General features: G+C 45.8%; 1 long non-coding RNA gene across 8 annotated transcripts in view; it reads right to left on the bottom strand.

The window, feature by feature from the left end:
• Window positions 1-20,844, bottom strand: part of LOC102154417 — a 39,466-nt gene extending 18,622 nt beyond the window's left edge. For 3 of the 8 annotated variants that reach the window (XR_005359320.1, XR_005359316.1, XR_005359319.1), the window contains exons 1-2: window positions 20,704-20,844; window positions 20,281-20,610 (exon numbers count right to left, since the gene is read on the bottom strand). This is a non-coding gene — a long non-coding RNA (uncharacterized LOC102154417). Of the gene's footprint in view, window positions 1-20,280; window positions 20,614-20,703 lie in introns of all 8 variants that reach the window. The other 5 variants (XR_005359314.1, XR_005359315.1, XR_005359312.1 and 2 more) reach the window with 4 other exon arrangements.

The raw sequence follows: 20,844 nt of genomic DNA, 5'->3' as shown, positions 1-20,844 counted from the left end.
GATCAGAGAGGGGTTTTTTCCTTCATTGTTTTTCAGTTTTTCATTTTGCTTCTTGGGTTTTGTTTTACTAAAATCACCATCTGTCAGGTGTTTCCTTCCTCCACCCCCCACCCCCCACCTTAAACTCTTGGCCTAGGATCTGGATTTAGGTAATTTATCTCCCCTCCGTCAGTAGATTTAACTACGCCCTTCAGCTGCAGTTGGCAGAGAACACAGCACATTCCAACTCCGTAGTCTGTTGGCAGCAGAGGTGGGACTGAGCATCCAAGGAAGCTACCCTGTGGACTAGTGCTAGTAGCTTAGTCCTTCCCCACCTCGCTCCTTTGTCTACAGAAAAAGGATTCATACAACCTGATGAGTCAGGTAATGCTGGGGAAAAGGAGATGGAAACAGCAGCAAAATCCCTATCCCTGGGTCTCATTAGCAGGACATATGTACTTAACCAGCATTTGTACCTCAGCCTCAGATGCTGGTTTAAAGACTTATTTTTAGAGAGAGCAAGCACACGCACATATGCAAGCAGGGGAGGGGCAGAGGGAGACAGGGAGAGAGAATACTAAGCAGGCCCCACACCCAGCAGGGAGCCCAGTGTGGGACCCAATCCCACAATCCTGAGTTCACGACCTGAGCCAAAAATCAAGAGTCCGGTGCACAACCGACTGAGCCACCCGGGTGCTGCTCGGCTCTAAGAGCTTTAAAGCAACCTTTGAAAAACTGCAACCCCCCACCAGCACCCCCCACCCCCGTGGCCCCTGGAGACGGAGTCCTGCCACCCGCACCCTGTGCGGAGCTGGGCAGCCTCACCTGCTGGCTTCTGAGTGCGGAGCTAGACCCCGTGCACAGGCAGGTTCACGCGTGAGTCCACCTCGTGACTCTGTAAATGCTGGTGTGTAAACACACAGCCGTTTCCTGATGTTCACCTTCGAGCACTTGCCCCTGCGCAGCTGCGCTGCATACAGCTCTGCTGGCCAGAGTTCCGACTCCCACAGGGTCCTGGGACGATCCCAGTGGTGGCATCTACTTCAGGAATGGCACTGTAACCCGTTGAAAGAGTTCTTGGCACCCTAGTTCCGTGCTACCCCCCACTGCGAGGCCTCCTAAAGACTCTTCTATGGATCCTAATAGGAAAGTAATGGAATAACAAAAATAAGGAGAACACAGAAGGCAAAGCTTCTGGAAGCTCACAGCCCAGTAGGTCAGGGATGGCATTACCGCTCCCCCACCCCAGCCAGGGCCCTGGAGATGCGGCCGTCTGCACCCCAGCCCCCCTGACCTGAGTGGAAGGGGACGTCAGTCCCTCCCGATGGGAACCCCAGGGCCAATCTAGACAGAGCAGCATGTGCTTCGGTTGGTGGCTCAGCTGCACCAGGCACAGATCTGGGAAAACTTCTCATCTAATTGGGTGATTTTTCCCCCTTTGGGCATTTGCTCCTAGATTATAACTAACTGCTCCCCTCAAATTTGGAGAGGGCTGGTGGGGAGACCACTCACATTTGAGGGCCCAGCACCACAGTTTGGTTAAACCATAGTCCTTTGCAGCAGACATTGCCACTTCTTAAAAATGAGAAGACTAAGACTCAGAAAGGACAAAGCACTTGCTCAGGGACACCTGGGTGGCTCAGCACTAAGCGTCTGCCTTCGGCCCAGGGCGTGATCCCGGTCTGGGATCGAGTCCCACATCGGGCTCCCTGCAAGGGGCCTGCTTCTCCCTCTGCCTGTGTCTCTGTGTCTCTCATGAATAAATAAATAAAATTTAAAAAATAAATAAATAAAGCACTTGCTCAAAGAGAAATCCCTCTTCTTCTCAAATTCCCTTTTCTGTTCACTGTGCTGCAAGACAGCATTGGGAGTGCCCGTGGTCATGCTCCGCGCGGTTATTGTGCAAACATTTAGGAGTAACCTCCGTGCCAGGACCTCAGCGAGGGCAGGGGAGGCTAGGAAAAGCGGGACATGAGCTTGTGTCTGCACTTTAGGAGACCCCCTCGCATTCACTGCTCTGCTGTCACAGCCCCAGTCGTCCTGACGAGGGATCACTCATGTTGGAGGGGAAGATCGCCCGAGATCGGCCGTCCTGAGGTTTGTCTGGTGGCGCCAGCCCAGGCCACAGACCAACCAGCTGCCCAGGGCTCCCTGCTCAGGGCCTGGGAAGCCAAGGACACTCTTCCTCTGGCCCAGGACTGGAGCCTGGACTCCTGGGTCCCTCCTTAGCGCCCCCTCTGGTCCTGGGGAGTAACAGGCAGCGAGTCCACTCATGCAGGAAGCCCTTCCTGGGTGCGCTTGGAGACTCCTATGAGGCCCACTGCAAACACAACAGCTTTCATGCGAAGGAGCTGCCATCTGCAGTTCCCAGGCCATCTATTTGCACAAATTCAGCAGGAGATTAGAGCCAGACAAGCTTAATTAGGTGACCCAGCAGATGCCCTTCTGTTCCCCAGGACAGCTCAATGAGGGACAGAAAGCTCAAAGCGCAGGAAGTACAATACAGAAGTTGTCAGCCCGGCCCAGCCCCCGCAGCCCCGCGCCCCCGCCGGCCCCTGACACTGGTCCCAGGCCACAGGCTTTTCCGCGCCTCACCTTGAGCTCTCCTCTCCCCACTCTACTTTCCAAACCTGTACTTACTATTCATTTGAGTAGCTTGCAGATGTGCAGGTGGAAGATTCGGGGGGATGGCCAACCCAATTTGAACCACATGAAAGGCCGCCCAGCCCTCTCCGCGGGGACCTAGGGCTTTGCTATGTACGGACCGAACGGCCGAGGCTGGGACAGAGCCCGCTGCACGTCGTGAATACAGCGCGCATCAAAATGCTGTGAATCCCGAATCCGTCAAGGGAGACGCAGAGCGAGTGCACGGTCTGCTGGTCCAAGCTCCGCGTCACGGCCCATGTGGCACCCCGGTGGCGGGCAGCACGGGACCAGCCCGAGCGGGACTGGAGGCCACCGTGGCCCGGGGGCAGTGCAGCGAGGCTCCACCAGCCCCGGGGCCCTTCACACGCTGCCCTCCCACCCTCCCCGCTTCCCAGTCATCCAGAAAGTTCAGGACTCTCAGCTCTGCTCTTCCCCTTCCCCAGCCGGAGGTTGCCTGGTGACACTAGGCTCACCAGGTGGCGGCGGTCATGGGGCCGGGGAAAGGGGGACGGTGGCAGCCGGCTCTGGAAGATCCTGATACACAGACTTGTGGTGCCAGCTCCCAGGCGGGTAGCAGGAAATGCCGCCTGGCCAAGGGGGTGGTGCAGGGAACACCGGGGTCCAGCCAGAAGCTCTGGGGGGCTGCGAAGGTACGTGCGCATCGGGGACGCAGCAGCCAGGCTCCGGAGGTCCTGGCGGCGGCCCGCGGACATGGCCCAGGCAGCGGCCACTGCGGCGCCCACCTGGGGCCCCTCGGCCACCTCTGCTAACCTGCAGGGGCAAACAGCACCCCGTCGGCCCAGGTCGGGGTTCGCCGCCCCCCCGGGAAGCTCTGCCCGCACGAGCCTGCCGGCCCCCGCCGCGGGGCTCACTGTCCCCGGAGGAGGCGCGCTCTGCCCGGCGCGGGCTCTTTCTGCTGGTAAAGCGGAGCGTTGCAGCTCGCGGCAACCCCGGGGCGAAGCCGGAAAAGGAACTGCAGCTTCAGGACGCCTCCCCACGCCCCCACCCCTACCCCCACCCCCACCCCCACCCCCACCCCCGCTGGCAGCCCCTGCACCGCGACGGCGGCACGAGCGGGCTCCAGCCCCCAGCCTGCCGCCCCGCCAGCCCCGGGCCCCAGATGCCCCGGGGCACAGGAAAAAAAAGATGCAGTTAAAATAGGAGAGAGGATGCAGCCCTGGAACTGTGCCGGCGGGGAGCGGCGGGGCCCTGCGTGGGCCGGGCCTGGCGGGCGCCCCGTGCGCTCAGCCCTTCCCCCGCCGGCGCGGGAGCAGGTCGGGGCCCACGGCTGACCCGTCGCCTCACCGAGGCCCAGGCGTCGGGGCACAGCAGCCCCAGCCAACCCCCCAGCGCAGCCCCGGACTGATACACGGGGGACGTCCCTGCTCGGCGCCAACTACCGCTACCGCCGTCTCGCCCAAGTGACCCGGGCGCAAAGCAACCTGGAGCACCCCAGGCCCACGCTCGTTCAGCTCCAGAGGACTCGCAGAGCATTCCAGGACCCCCCCACCCTCCTCAAGCTGGCACTCAGCGCGGTTTCAGCAATCCGGCCAGGATTCCATATGTGTGGGATATACCGGGATCCCCTAACCCACACCTACCTTGGCTATAGCCACCCTGCCAGGGAACCCCAGCCTGCACCCATATCAACTCCAGCCACCCCACAGGGGTGTCCCCTGCACACAGGACCTCAGGGCCTCCCTGACCTGCACCCTCTTCAGCTTCCCATATCTTAGAAGGGAACCCTCTGTGCAGATAGCCCTGGGACTACCCAGGTTGCACGCACTCAGGTTTCACATTTCCTACCAGGACACCCTGTGCAGAGAGCCTAAGACTACCCCCAAAACATGCTCAAATAGCTTCAGCTGTCCAACCAGGAACTCCATGTGTGGAGAGCCAAGAGACCACCCTAGCCCACTGCCTTGTCTGCTCCAGCCATCACACCACATAGGCCCCAGCACAGAGTGCCCCCGGACCCCCAAGCGATGCCAACCACAGCTCCAGCCAAGCTAGCCAAAATCACCAAACATACAAAATGAGATACCCATGCACAAGATCGTTCCATCAGATTTAACAGTAGTAGCTGTTGCATGCACATAATTCACAGGAACAAACACAAAAAGTCAAGCAAAGTAAAAAGAAAAAGGAATAGGCTTCAAATAAAATAAGAAAGAACCTCAGGAAAAGGAATGAAATAGAGAAAAGCAACCTATCTAATAAAGGATTCAAAGAAATGGTCATAAAGATGCTCACCTGGGACACCTGGATGGCTCAGTGCTTCAGCATCTGCCTTTGGTCCAGATTGTGATCCTGGGGTCCTTGGGATGGAGTCCTGCATCGGGTTCCCTGATTCTTCCTCTGCCTATGTCTCTGCCTCTCTCTGTGTGTCTCTTATGAATAAATAAATAAAATCTTAAAAAATAATGATAATAGGGATGCTTACCCAACTGGAGACAAGAGTGGATGAACTCAGGGACAGCTTCAATAAAGAGAGAGAAAATGGAAACAAGAGATGATCAGAATTGAAGAATAACTGAAATGAAAATGAGCACTGGGTGTTATTCTGTATGTTGGCAAATTGAACACCAATAAAAAATAAATTTATTATTAAAAAAAGAAAAATAAACCAAATATCAACATACTAGAGAATGTGGAAGAAAGAATCTGATCTGGAAGACAGGGTAATGGAAAGCACCCATGTGGTACAACAAAAAGAAAATAATAATTCTTTTTAAAGATTTAATTTGAGAGAAAGAGGGAGAGGGAGAGAGAGAGCAAGAGAGTGAGAGAGAGAGAAAGAGAGAGAGCAGTGGGGAGAGGGAGAAACAGACTTCCCTCTGAGCAGGGAGCCCAACATGGGACTCAATCCCAGGACTCCAAGATCATGACCCGAGCCAAAGGCAGATGCTTAATCGACTGAGCCACCCAAGTGCCCTGAAAAACAGAATTTTTAAAATGATAAATTAATGGATATTATGGAAAATATCAAGAGAATATGCATGTTTGGGGGGTTCCAGAAAGAAAAGAAAATGAGAAAGAAGAGGGTAGAAAATTTATTTGAAGAAACAAGAGCTGGAAAATTCCCTAATGTGGAAAAGGAAACAACATCTAGGTTCACGAAGCACAGAGGGACCCAAAAAACATGAATGCAGAGAGGTTTATGCTACAACATATAATCATTAAACTGTCAAAGATTAAAGATGAAGAGAGAATTTTAAAAGCAGCAAGAGAAAAGCGACTAGTTATGTACAACAAAAACCCTGCCAACTAATACACTGGCAACTGATTTTCCAGCAGCAGATGCACAGGCAGAAAGGAATGGTGTGGTAGGAAAATCCTACAACCAAAAGCACTATACAAGCAAGGTTACTATTCAGAATTGAAGAAAAGATAGAGTTTCCCAAACAAAAAATTGAAGAAATTTATCACCACTAAACCAGCTTTACAAAAACTGGTAAAGGGGAGGAGGAGCAAGATGGTGGAAGAGCAGGGTCCCCAGGTCACCCGTCCCCACCAAATTACCTAGATAACCTTCAAATCATCCTGAAAATCTGCGAATTCGGCCTGAGATTTAAAGAGAGACCAGCTGGAAGGCCTACAGTGAGAAGAGTTCGCGCTTCTATAAGGTAGGAAGACGGGGGAAAAAGGAATAAAGGAACAAAAGGCCTCCGAGGGGGAGGGGCCCCGCGAGGAGCCGGGCTGAGGCCGGGGCGAGTGTCCCCAGGACAGGAGAGCCCCGTCCCGGAGGAGCAGGAGCTGCACCGACCTTCCCGGGGGAAAGGGGCTCCAGGGAGGTGGAGCAGGACCCAGGAGGGCGGGGATGCCCTCGGGCTCCCGGGGACACTAACAGACACCTGCGCCCCGGGAGAGTGCGCCGAGCTCCCTAAGGGCTGCAGCGCGCACCGCGGGACCCGGAGCAGCTCGGAGGGGCTCGGGGGCGGCTCCGCGGAGGGGGCTGCGGGGCGGGAGCAGCTCGGAGGGGCTCGGGCGGCGGGAGCGCGAATCCAACAGCGCAGGTCCCGGAGCACAGGGCGCCGGGACACAGCCCAGGATCCGGCCTCCCCCGGGACAGGCAGAGGCCGGGAGGGCCCAGGACAGCGAGGACGCTCCTGCCCCGAGCTGAGCAGATCAGCGGCCCCGCCCCGGAGCCTCCAGGCCCCTGCAGAGGAGAGCTCCGGAGTTACAGCCGAGGCTGACTCCAGGGCTCCAGAGCTGGCCCCGCCACTGGGGCTGTTGCTCCTGGGGCCTCACGGGGTAAACAACCCCCCACTGAGCCCTGCACCAGGCAGGGGCAGAGCAGCTCCCCCAAGTGCTCACACCTGAAAATCAGCACAACAGGCCCCTCCCCCAGAAGACCAGCTAGACGGACAAGTTCCAGGGGAGTCAAGGGACTTAAAGTACACGGAATCAGAAGATACTCCCCCGTGGTTCTTTTTTGTTTTTCATTTCTGATTGCTCTCCCCCCACCCTTTTTTTCCCTTCTTTCTTTTTCTTTCTCTTTTTCTTCTCTTTTTTCTTTTTTTCTTCCTTTTTTCTTTTTCTCTTTTCTTTCCTTCTTTCTCTCTCTTTTTCTCCTTTTCCCAATACAACTTGTTTTTGGCCACTCTGCACTGAGCAAAATGACTAGAAGGAAAACCTCACCTCAAAAGAAAGAATCAGAAACAGTCCTCTCTCCCACAGAGTTACAAAATCTGGATTACAATTCAATGTCAGAAAGCCAATTCAGAAGCACTATTATACAGCTACTGGTGGCTCTAGAAAAAAGCATAAAGGACTCAAGAGACTTCATGACTGCAGAATTTAGATCCAATCGGGCAGAAATTAAAAATCAATTGAATGAGATGCAATCCAAACTAGAAGTCCTAACCATGAGGGTTAACGAGGTGGAAGAACGAGTGAGTGACATAGAAGACAAGTTGATGGCAAAGAGGGAAACTGAGGAAAAAAGAGACAGACAATTAAAAGACCATGAAGACAGATTAAGGGAAATAAACGATGGCCTGAGGAAGAAAAACCTACATTTAATTGGGGTTCCCGAGGGCGCCGAAAGGGACAGAGGGCCAGAATATGTATTTGAACAAATTCTAGCTGAAAACTTTCCTAATCTGGGAAGGGAAACAGGCATTCAGATCCAGGAAATAGAGAGATCCCCCCCTAAAATCAATAAAAACCGTTCAACACCTCGACATTTAATAGTGAAGCTTGCAAATTCCAAAGATAAAGAGATCTTTAAAGCAGCAAGAGACAAGAAATCCCTGACTTTTATGGGGAGGAGTATTAGGGTAACAGCAGACCTCTCCACAGAGACCTGGCAGGCCAGAAAGGGCTGGCAGGATATATTCAGGGTCCTAAATGAGAAGAACATGCAACCAAGAATACTTTATCCAGCAAGGCTCTCATTCAAAATGGAAGGAGAGATAAAGAGCTTCCAAGACAGGCAGGAACTGAAAGAATATGTGACCTCCAAACCAGCTCTGCAAGAAATTTTAAGGGGACTCTTAAAATTCCCCTTTAAGAAGAAGTTCAGTGAAACAATCCACAAAAACAAGGACTGAATAGATATCATGATGACACTAAACTCATATCTGTCAATACTAACTCTGAACGTGAATGGGCTTAATGACCCCATCAAAAGGCGCAGGGTTTCAGACTGGATAAAAAAGCAGGACCCATCTATTTGCTGTCTACAAGAGACTCATTTTAGACAGAAGGACACCTACAGCCTGAAAATAAAAGGTTGGAGAACCATTTACCATTAAAATGGTCCTCAAAAGAAAGCTGGGGTAGCCATCCTTATATCAGATAAACTAAAATTTACCCCGAAGACTATAGTGAGAGATGAAGAGGGACACTGTATCATGCTTAGAGGATCTATCCAACAAGAGGACTTAACAATCCTCAATATATATGTCCCGAATGTGGGAGCTGCCAAATATTTAAACCAATTAATAACTAAAGTGAAGAAATACTTAGATAATAATACACTTATACTTGGTGACTTCAATCTAGCTCTTTCTACCCTCGATAGGTCTTCTAAGCACAACATCTCCAAAGAAACGAGAGCTTTAAATGATACAAAAACTGGTAAAGGGACTTCTTTAAGTGGAAAGGAAAGACCATAATTATTTTAAAAATTATAAAAGAAAAACTTCATGAGTAAAAAATATATAGTAAAGGGAGTAGATCAATCACTTATGAAGCTAGGATAGAGGCTAAAAGACTAAAGTGGTAAAATCAATTATATCTAAAAAATTAGTTAAGGGACCCACAAAATAAAAATATGTAAAACATGACAGCGTACATATAAAATGTAGAGGGGAATAAAGTGGAGTTCTGAATGTTTTTGAATTGGAGAGAATTGGGAATAAAATGGAGTTCTAGAATATTTTTGAACTTTAATAATTATAAATTCCATATACAATGCTACATACTTAGGATGTTATATATGAACTTAATGGTGACCTCAAACCAAAAACCTGTAAAAATATATACAAAATATAAAAAGAAACTCAAGCATAACACTAACAAAACTCATAAATCACAAGACAGCAAGAGAAACAGGGACAGAAGAGTAACAAAAACAACTAGAAAACAATTAACAAAATGGCAATAAGTAAATACCTATCAGTAATAACATTTTAAAATTTTATGTAAATTTAGTTAACATATTATGTATCATTCATTTTGGAGGTAGAGTTTAATTATTCATCAGTCTAATATAACACCCAGTGTTCATTACATCACGTGCCCTCCTTAATGTCCATCACCCAGTTACTCCATCCCCAACTCCCCCCCTCCCGCTGCCTCCCCTCCAGCAAACCTCAGAGCAATAATTTTAGATGTATTTATTTAAATGCTCCAATCAAAAGACAGAGTGACAGAATGGATTTTTAAAAGACTCATCTATAACTCACTTCAGACCTAAAGAAACAAACAGATTGAAAGTCAGCATCTTCCATGTAAATGAAAGAGAGAAAAAAGTCCGGGGTAGGAATACTTATATCAGACAAAACAGGCTTTTAAATAAAAGTGGAACAAGAGACAAAGAAGAGCATTACAGAGGAATAATCCAACAATAGTATACAGCAATTATAAATTCACCCTGTATTAAAGCAAATGAATGCATAAGGAAATATTAACAGGCAAAAAGGGAGAAGTTGACAGCAATACAATAAAAGTAGGGACCTTATAGTCCACTTACATTGATGGATAGAACATTCAGGAAGAAAATCAGTTAGCAAACAGTATCTGTGCTGAAAGGGAAAAATCTGCAGCCAAGAATACTCTATTCGGAAAGAGTGTCACTCAGAATAGAAGGGGAGATGAGGAGTTCCTAGACAAAAATGGAAAGAGTTTGTGACCACTAAACCAGCCCTGTAACAAATATTAAAGGGAATTATTTGAGTGAAAAGGAAAGACTAAGTGATGGTATGAAAAGTAGGAAACACAAAAGCAGTAAAACTAAGTATTTTTGTAAGAAATCAGTCAAGGGATTCACAAAATAAAAGGATGTAAAATATGACACTGTATACCGAAAATGTTGGGGGTGAGGGGTGGGAATAAAGAATGCGTTCAAAGTTAAGTAACCCTCAACTTCATATAGACTGCTATATGCAGATGATATATACAAACCTAGCGATAACCACAAATTACAAACCACTAATAGATATGCCAAACATAAAGAGAAAGGAATCCAAGAATATCATTAAAGAAAACTAGCAAATCATAAAAGAGCAAGAAAAGGATTAGAGTAAAACTACAAGAAAATGCCAAAACTTGTAGCCAAAGGACAATAAATACATATCAATAATTACTTTGAATATAAATGGACTACATGTCCCAATCAAAAGATACAAAATAATGGTGGGGATTAAAAAACAAGACCTGTCCATTTGCTGCCTACAAGAGACTCATCTCAGACCTAAAGACACTTGCAGATTGAAAGTGAGGGGATGGAGAAACATTTATCATGCAAATGCATTTCAAGAGGAACCCAGAGTAGCAACAATTTTATCAGACAAAATAGACCTTAAAACAGACTATACAGAGACCTGGACATGATGTAATAATAAAGAGGACAATCCAATAAGAAGATATAACAATTAAAACATTTATGCATGCAACATGGGAGCACCCAAATACATGAGATAGTTAATAACAAACATAAAGGACTAATCAATAGTAATTCAGTAATAGTAGGGGACTTTAACACTCCACTTACATCAATGGACAGATTATCCAAACAGAAAATCAACAAGGAAAGAGTGGCGTTGAATGACACATTGGACCAGATGGATTTAATGGATTTATTCAGAACATTCCATCCTCAAACAGTGGAATACACATTCTTGTCAAGTGCACATGTAACATTCTCCAGAATAGATCGCATATTAGGCCATAAAACAAGCCTCAACAAAATTCAAAAAGATCAAAGTCATACCATGCATCTTTTCTGACCACAATGCTATAAAACTAGAAGTCAACCACAAGAAAAAAATTCTAGAAAGACCACAAATACATGGGGTTTAAATAACATGCCACTCAATAACAAATAGATCAAGAAATTAAAGAAGAAATTTAAAGAGTATGTGGAAAGAAACAAAAATGAAAACACAATGATCCAAGACCTTTGGGACACAGTAAAAATAATTCTAAGAGAGAAGTTGATAGCAATACAGACCTTCCTCAAGAAGCAAGAAATAACTCAATATTACACCCAAAAAAGCTAGAAAAAGAAAAACAAACAAAACCTAAAACTAGCAGAAGAAGGGAAATGATAAAGACTAGAGCATAAATAAATGATATAGAAACTAAACAATAGAACAGACCAATGAAACCAGGAGCTTGTTCTTGGAAAAGATCAATCAAATTTATAAACTACTAGCTTGACTCATCAAAAGAGAGAGAAAGGACTCAAATTCACAAATGAAAGTGGAAATAGCCAAAACCACAGAAATATAAACAATTTTTCAGAGATTATGAAAACCTATATGCCAACAAGTTAGAACCAAGAAGAAATGAATAAATTCCTAGAGACATAGAACCTACCAAAACTGAAACAGGAAGAAATAGAAAATTTGGACAGATTGTCAGCAAGAAGACTGAATCAGTAATAAAATAACTCCTAGTAAATAACAGTCCAGGACCAGACAGCTTCATAGGTGAATTCTACCAAATATTCAAAGAAGAATTAATACCTATTCTTCTCAAACTATTCTGAAATATAGAAGGAAAAATTCCAAGTTCATTCTATGAGACTTGCATCATCCTGATACCAAAACCAGATCAAAATACCACCAAAAAAAGAGAGAGAAAGAAAACAGCAAACTAACATCTCCATAGATGCAAAAATCCTCAACAAAAGTCTAGCAAACTGAGTCCACCAATGCATTAAAAGAAATCATTCACCAAGATCAAGTGGGATTTATTCCTAGGATGCAAGGGTGGTTCAATATTTGAAAAGCAACCAATGTGTTATATCACACAATAAGACAAAGGATAAAAACCACATGATCATATTAATAGATGCAGAAAAAGCATTTGACAAAGTACGACATCCACTCATGATAAAAGCCCTCAGCAAAGTTGGTTTAGAGGGAATATATCTCAACACAGGAAAAACCCACAGCTCACATTATATTCAATGGGGAAAAAAAAACAGAGCTTTCCCCCAAAGGTCCAAAACAAGACAAGGATGTCCACTGTCACCACTTTCAACCTAGTACTGAAAATCCTAGCCACAAAAATCACACAAGAAAAAGAAACAGAAGGCATCCAAATTGATTAAGGAAGAAGTAAAACTGCCACTATTTGCAGAGGACATGATGCAAATATAGAAAGACCACCAAAAAGCTATTAGAACTGATAAATCAGTAAAGTCACAGGATACAAAAATCAATGTACAGAAATCTGTTAATTATCTATATGCTAATAATGAAGCAACCCAAAGAGAAATTAAGAAAACAATGCCATTTACAATTGCACCAAAAATAATAAAATATTTAGGACTAAACCAAGGAGGAAAAAAAACCTATTCTGAAAACTATAAACACTGATGAAGGAAATTGAAGATGACACAAACAAATGAAAAGACATTTCATGCTCATGGCGTGGAATAACAAGTATTGTTAAAATGTCTATACTACCCAAAGCAATGTACATGTTTAATGTAATCCCTAAGAAAATACCAATAAGCATTTTTCATAGAAGTAGAACTCACAATCCTAAAATTTATATGGAACTGAAAAAGACTCCAAATGGCCAAAATAATTTTGAAAAAGAATAACAGAGCTGGAAGTATCACAATTCCAGACTTCCAGTGATATTACAAAGCTGTGCAATCGAAACAATATGATACTGGCACTAAAAGAGGCCCATGAGGTCAACGGAACAGAGGAGAAAACCCAGAAATAAACCCAAAATTATATGGTCAATTAATCTTCATTGAAGAAGGAAAGAATATCCAATGGAAAAAAATACTTTTTTCAATAAATGGTGTTGAGGAAACTGGAGAGCTACCTGCAAAAGAATGAAACTGGACCACTTTCTTACACCACACACAAAAATAAACTCAAAATCGATTAAAGTCCTAAATGTGAGACCTTAAACCATGAAAATCCTAGAACAGAGCTGAGGCAGTAATATCTCTGACAATGGCCATAATAGCATTTTTCCAGATGTGGCTCCTGAAGCAAAGGAAATAAAAGCAAAAATAGATTTTTAGGACATCAGAATACAAAGCTTCTGCACAGACAGGAAACAACCAACAAAACCAAAAGACAACCTAGGAGAAGATATTTGCAAATGACATATCCAATAAAGGGTTAGTACCCAAAATATATGAAGAACTTCTACAACTCAACACCCAAAAAATAAATAACCCAATTTAAATGTGGGCAGAAGACACGAATAGCAATTTCTTCAAGAAGACACCCAGATGGCCAACAGGCATATGAAGAGATGCCCAACATCAGTCATCATCAGGGAAATACACATTAGAACCACTATGAGATATCACCTCACACCTGTCAGAATGGCTAAAGTCAGTAACCCAGGAAATAAGAAGTGCTGGTAAGGATGTGGAGAAAAAGAGACCCTCTTGCACTGTTGGTGGGAATGCAAACTAGCGCACTCACTGTGCAACACAGTATGGGGATTCCTCAAAGAGTTAAATATAGAACTTCCCAATAACCCAGTAATCATACTACAGGGATTTACCCCCAAAATACAAAAACACTATTTTGAAGAGATACATGCACCCCTGTGTTTACTGCAGCATTATTTACAATAGCCAAACTATGGAAGCAGCCTAAGTGTCCCTTGATAGATTAATACAGAAGATATAATACACACACAATGGAATATTATTCAGCCATAACAATAAAATTTTGGATGGAACTAGAGAGTATAATGCTAGAAAGTATTATGCTAAGCAAAATAAGTCAGGAAAAAACAGAAACCATATGAGTTCACTCATGTGTGAAATTTAATAAAACAAATGAGCAAAGGGAGGGAAAAAAAGCAAAGCAAACCAAGAAACAGACTATTAACTCTAAATGCTGGGCACCAGCGGGGAGGTGGGCGGCAGGGGTGGGGGTGGGTAGGAGGTGAAACAGGTGATGAGGATGAAGGAGGCACTTGTGAGGAACACTGGTTTGTATGGAAGTGCTGAATCACTATATGTACACCCAAAACTATAAAGCATTATATGTTAACTATACTAAAATTAAAAACAAAAATTCAAGATTTACGTATATGATATGAAACTTCAATCTGTACTATGTCGTATCGCACAGTGTTTAAATGTACATGTGACTACACTGCCCACATTTCTCTAAAATTTAACTCCCAAGATACTACAGTTTTGGAGTGTCCTTTAGCTTTGATTTTTCACATTATCCCTTTCCTTGGATGCTTGATAATTAGAAATAGTCACTACCTCACAGGTCACATGTGAGGCCATGAGACAAGCCTCAATAAATGTAAGAAGCCTTAAAGCATAGCATGCATCTTTTCAAACCTCAAGTGTGAAGCTAGTAATCAATTATAAGGAAAAAAATAAAAACCAAAGAGAGTACATAATGAGATGTGCCCTGGGTGTTATATGTTGGCAAATTGAATTTAAAAACAAAAAAAACCAAAAAAAACCCAAACATGTCAGAGGCAAATAACAAGCTATTAACCAACCAATAGGACAACTAAAAATTCATCAGGAAATCAAAAACACATAAAAACAAATTAAAAAAAATGAAAATGAAAACACAATGGTCCAAAATTATGCATTCACATCAAAAGTTCTTTTTTCACATCGAAAGTTCTAAGAGAGAAATATAAAGCAATACAAGCACACATCAAGAAACAAAAATCACAAAAAATTAGTATTACAACTAAATGAACTAGAAAAAGAGTAAATCATAACATTAGTAGAAAAACTAAAATAATAAAGATCAAAGTTGAAATAAATGAAAGGAGAGATTAAAGAAACAAAAGGGAGGGAAAAAAATCAATGAAACCAAAGCTGGTTATTCAAAAAGCTAAATAAATTGATAAACTTTAAGCCAGATTCTTGAAGAAAAAGGAACAAAATCAATAAATTCAGAAATGAAAGAGCAAAAGTAATACTTGACACCACAGAAACAGAAACCATTAGAAGAGACTACTTTAAAAAATATGCTAAGATATTCAGTAACAAAAAGGAAACAAATTATAAAAATAAAATCTTCAAAAAATGGAAAATATGAACAGAAAAATTAGTAATGAAACTGAACAGGTGATCAAAAAACTCAACAAATAAAAGTCCAGGGACCTATGGGTTAAAAAGCAAATGCAATGAAAAATTCAAGCAGCATTATTTTCTATTCTCAGGGTATTCCAAAAAAAATTTTTTTCCAAAAAATTTTTTACAAGGATTCCAAACACATCCTTAAAAAAAAATTACCCAAGACCAAAACCACAGTCATTACAATAAAAGAAACTACAGGCAAATAAGCCAGATAAACATACATGAACCACAAAATAGTAGCAAACTACATTCAGAAATATATTAAAATAATCATTCAACACAAGCAATTCATATTTATTCCAAGAAATACAAGGATGATATTAGAAAATAAACAATATACCACATTTTATTAAAATGAAGGATAATGAAAAGGTGAATATCTCAATCGATGCAAGAAAGCAATGTCAACACTCCATATGAGTTGATCATGAAAACTCAAAAAAAGTGGGTTTTGAAGGAACATACCTCAGTTTAATAAAAGCCACGTGTTCCATACCCAATACCAAAATTGAGAAGACAATGTTCACTTTCACCACTTTGATCCAAGATAGTGTTGCAAGTCCTAGCCACAGCAATCCCACAAAGAGAAGAAATAAAGGGCACCCAGATTGCTGAGGAAGAAGTAGAACTGTCCCTTGCAAGTGACATGATTCTATACCTAGAAAACTCTAAGGACTCCTCCAAAAGAACCATTAGAAGATGTGAATTCAAGAAAATGGTAGGATGCAAGATTCACACACAGAAATCTCTTGGGTTTCTATACACTAATCACCGAGTAGAAGAAAGACAAAAGAAGAAAATGATTCCAGGTCCATCGCATCAAAGAGAACAAAATACCTAGGCATCAACTCGACCAAGGAGGTGCAAGACCTGTGCTCAGAAATCTACAAAACACACAGGAAGGAAACCGAAGAAGACACTATCAAATGGAAAGCTATTCCATGCTCGTGGAAAGGACCAATATTGTTCAAAAGTCCATCCTACCAAAAGCAACCTACAGATTCCAAGTCATCTGTATCAAAATACCAATAGCATTCCTTACAAAATAAGCAATCCTAAAATGTCTGTGGAACTGCAAGAGACCCCAAAGAGCCAAAGCAACCTGGAGAAAGAACAAAGCTGGACGTGTCACAGTCTCAGATTTCAAGGTTTACTGCAAAGCTAACAGAGTCAAAACAGTATGGTATTAGCACAAAAAGATGCATATGTCAATGGAACAGAACCGCAGCCCGAAAATAAACCCACACTCATGGTCAATCTATGACAAAGCAGGTGAGGACATACAACTGGGAAAGACAGGCTCCTCAATAAATGGAGTTGGGCTACCTGCAAAAGAAGAAAACATTCTGACACCAGGCACAACAATAAACCCACCATGGATTAAAGACCTAAATGTCAGACCTGAAACCATAAAACTTCTAGAAGGCACAGGCAGTCATCTCTTGGATGTCAGCCCAGGAACATTTTCCTAGACATGCCTCCTCAGGCAAAATAAAAATTAAAGAACACTGAAGCAAAAATAAATGATAGGGACTATACCAAAATGAAAAGCTTTCACACATTGAAGGAAACCAATTGAATGAAAAGGCAACCTACTGAATGGGAGATACAAATGATAGTTCCCATGAGGGCCTAATATCCAAAATATCTATCAAGAACTGATATGATTCAATACCAACCAGCCAGCCATTAATGATCCAATGGAAAATCAGGCAGAGGACCCGAACTAACATTTTTCTAAAGAAGACGTGCAGATGGCCAACAGGCACTTGAAAGGATCCTCAACATCACTAGTCATTAGAGAAATGGAATTGAAAAGTACTTGATATCACTTTTCCCCCTGTGCCCCCCATGAGAATGGTTGGTATCAAAAATGTGAAATTAATAAGTGTTGGTCAGAATGTGGAAAAAAATGGAATCCTCTTGCACAGTGGATAAGAACATCAAGTGGTGGAGACACCATGGAAAGCAGTATGGAGGTTCCTCCAAAAATTAAAAGTAGAAATCTCATGCCATCCAGTAATTTTACTACTGTGTATTTACCAAATGTAACAAAAACACTAATTCAAAAATCATGTACATCCTATATGTTTATTGCATCATTATTTACCTTAGCCAATTAGGGAAGCAACCTGTGACTATCAATAGATGGTTAAGAAGCATTGGTATATATACCATGGAACATTGCTCAGCCATAAAGAGGGCGAAATTCTTGCCTTTGTTGAGAATCTGGAGATATGTGGGATCTAAATAACAAACCAACACAAGTAAACACAGAACAGACCATGATTGCCAGGTTGGGGGTTTTATGGTGGGACCGGCAAATAGGTGAAGGGGATTAAGAGGTACATACTTCCAGTTATAACATAAATTAGTCACAGTGATATAAAGGACTGCCTACGGAATACAGTCAGCAGTACCCTAACAGTGTTCTATAGTGACAGATGGCAACTACGCTTATGCTGTTGAGCACTGCATAATGTCTAGAACTGTGGAGTCTCTCTGTTATACACTAGAAATGAATAGAAAATTGTAGGTCAACTCTGTTTCAATAATAGGTGTTCTAAAAATTGCATTCCCTGTGACCTGCCCCATTCTCCAGACTAATTCTCACTGTCTGACTAAACATGCAGTGTGTTCACTGTTCATCTCCCTGTACCGGAATGTAGACTCCATTAAGGCAGGGACTTGATCTATTTGAAGCTCAGGACCTACACAATGAACCAACGGACAAATTTCCTGTTGCCACATTCCAGGCATTACCTTAAAATGTGTCTAGATCTGGCTGAGTGAGCACAGCTGAGGTGGTAGCCAGGCTCCGGGCTACGCACACCTGCACGCACTCTGGGGCTCAGGGCTGTGGGTCCTAACTCTGCTTTCAGGCCATGAGCTACTTCACAGCCAGCAGCTCCTCAGGACCCCCTGCTACCTCATCCCGGCAGGAGGCAAGGGTGGGTGCGTGGGCAAGAAGCAGAAGGCCCAGAGGAGATTGGGTGGGAGGGCCTCAGGGCTTGTCTAGGAAGGGGGCCATGGCTCCATACCCTAGTGTCTGACGTATGAATCAGAAGGGTATCCCCAGAGAGGACAATGGGCCCCATCAGGACTGTGCTACCCAGAGCTCAGCAACATCCCCCAACAGAGCAAGGAAAGGGAGGCATCCAGGGCCTGGGGGCCACACACATCAAGGTGGTAGATAGTAGGGCACAGGGAGGTCATCAGCTCCGCCACCCATGGCGGCCACCCGGAGAAAAAGGCAGCTTGTACCCTCAGATGTTAGTCACCCTAGATGCAGACTCAGGACATACCCCACAGTCAACTCTTGATGATTTGGGTATAAGCCATCGGTCTCATGACCCTCCATATACCCTGGGCCTCTCCTTGTCCCTCTCAAAGCACCCCTCGACCTCCTGGCTGCCTCAGGACGAGGCCAGAGCCGGAGCGAGGACAGACGGTGGGATGAGACACAGCAGCGAGGCTCGCGGGGAGGACAGGCTGCAGCGTCCAATCCACTTGTCACTTGCACCCTCCCTGGCCCCGCACACAGCGATGGTCCTACATGCTGTGGACGGAGTAAGTCAGAGCGGGTATGTTCTCAGGGAACCTTCTTCCTCATTGGCGGGCGCAGGCACTCGTCAGAGCTCAGACCAGGTCTCTTCTGCTCTACCTGGGGTACTTTCTAGAACAAGCTGCCCAGGGCGAGAGCAGGCTGCCCCCAGGGAACAGTACACAACCACCAGCGCTCAGTTCATTTAAGCCAAAAGGAACCAAAAACGGGTTTCTGAGCAGCTACAGACTTCATCTGGGGAGAAAAATATGGGTGATAAAAATCAATCCATTCCTTTATAGGTGTGTAGACTTCAGTCCAGAGAGGTTAAAGCAGCTGCCCCAAGTCACACCGGAGAAAATGGTGCAGTTGGACTTCAAGGGAGGCTCATTTCCGACGGTAGGGCCAGCCGGCCGGGGGGACCCAGCGACAGGGGTCCCGGCTTGGTAAGGCTGGTGGCGCACCTCGGGCCGGCCCCACCCAGGAACCCGGGGGCGCCAAACGCGGGGTGAGGCACCAGGCCTGCCCGAAGGCCGGGGAGGAGGGTCCAGGCCAGCTGGGGTGCTCCCGCCACCCCTCACCCCTGCTCGCTTCTGCCTGTCATTCCTGCCCATAGTCCTGGGGCTGCGGCCGCACGCGGCGGCGGTCTCGGGGAGGGGACGCGAGCCCTGGGCACAAGGGCCGCCCCGGGCAGGGTCCCCATCGGGCCCCCGGACACTTCCCGGGCCCCCGCCCCTAGATGCCAGGGCCTCACACACCGCGTGTCCTCACGCAGTCAGTGCCCCGGGGCGGGGGGCGCGCAGACACCCCCGGGTGGGAGCCCTGGAGGCCGAGGCTGCTGCTGCGGACAGACGCGCCGGCCGGCCGCGGGGAGGTGGCACTACTTCTGGCCAGGGAAAGGCGAGAAGAGACGGGGGTCACTCCTGGGCCCCCAGGCCCTGCCCCCTGTGGTGGCGCCTGAAGGACCGCGTGTTCTGTGTGGGGACAGGGCCGATGGGTCCCCGCGGAATTAAGGGGAACAAAACGGCCCAAAGACACCAGAACCAGGATGAGCCTCGGAGGTGTGGGCGCTGCCGGGGTCCGTGCGGGGGGCCTGGCCCAGCCGCACCCACGGAAAGGGGTGATGGGAGGGGTGGGCTGGGCCAGGGCAGGACCAGGCTGGACAGGGCCCAAGTCAGCAGGGCAGATGGCGGACAGTGATTTTTAAGAACTCTGAGTTTTTAAGTGGGAGAAACCAGCCCCTAAAGAAGACCTGCTGAGGGAGTGCATCCCCGGGAGGTAGCAAAGGGTGAAAGCCTCTCGCCCCCGGCAGAGTCCAGAGAGCACTTACCTGAAGGGGGTGGGGGGGCCTAGTGGCTGAGAAAAGCCAGCGAGACTTTGGGGGATAAATGTTTTCTTTCTGGTCCTGCGTTCATCCCACTGGTACGTGCAGTTTTTTGAAGGCTCTTCAGACTGTCCACTGATATGCTAATGCGGGTGTCACAGCTCAGGGAAACGTTCTCCAAATGCACGAGCTTCGTCATTACTGCGGGCCCCTAAGTGCCTCTGCACAGAGCCCTACACGCTCTTACCAAAGGAGAGCTGCAAGAGGCTCCCAGATGCTGTTTCCACACTGGCATTTCGGGGCTGATTTATGGCTGGCATTGATTCATCGCATGTTCTACTTAGAACAGAAATGAGTGTAATTTATAACCATTTGTTCCTCCCCAAGGCCGCGGGCGAAAAGAGGATATTGATTTTTGGAGTTACTCACAGTGACCAGAGAAGGTTCGTCGGCTCCGGTTTAGTCAAGGACGCCCCGCTGACTCAGAGGCCAGGAGAACATTCGGTCCCGGAGATGGAGGGGGCCCTTAACCTTAAACAGAGCTTTCTCCCAGCCCAGAGCTCTGTCTCT

Source organism: Canis lupus, chromosome 5 (assembly GCF_011100685.1).
Source record: "Canis lupus familiaris isolate Mischka breed German Shepherd chromosome 5, alternate assembly UU_Cfam_GSD_1.0, whole genome shotgun sequence".
In the NCBI taxonomy this organism is placed as follows: Eukaryota; Metazoa; Chordata; class Mammalia; order Carnivora; family Canidae; genus Canis; species Canis lupus.
Note: the sequence above shows the minus strand (reverse complement) of the source record. Positions and strands in the feature narration are given on the sequence as shown.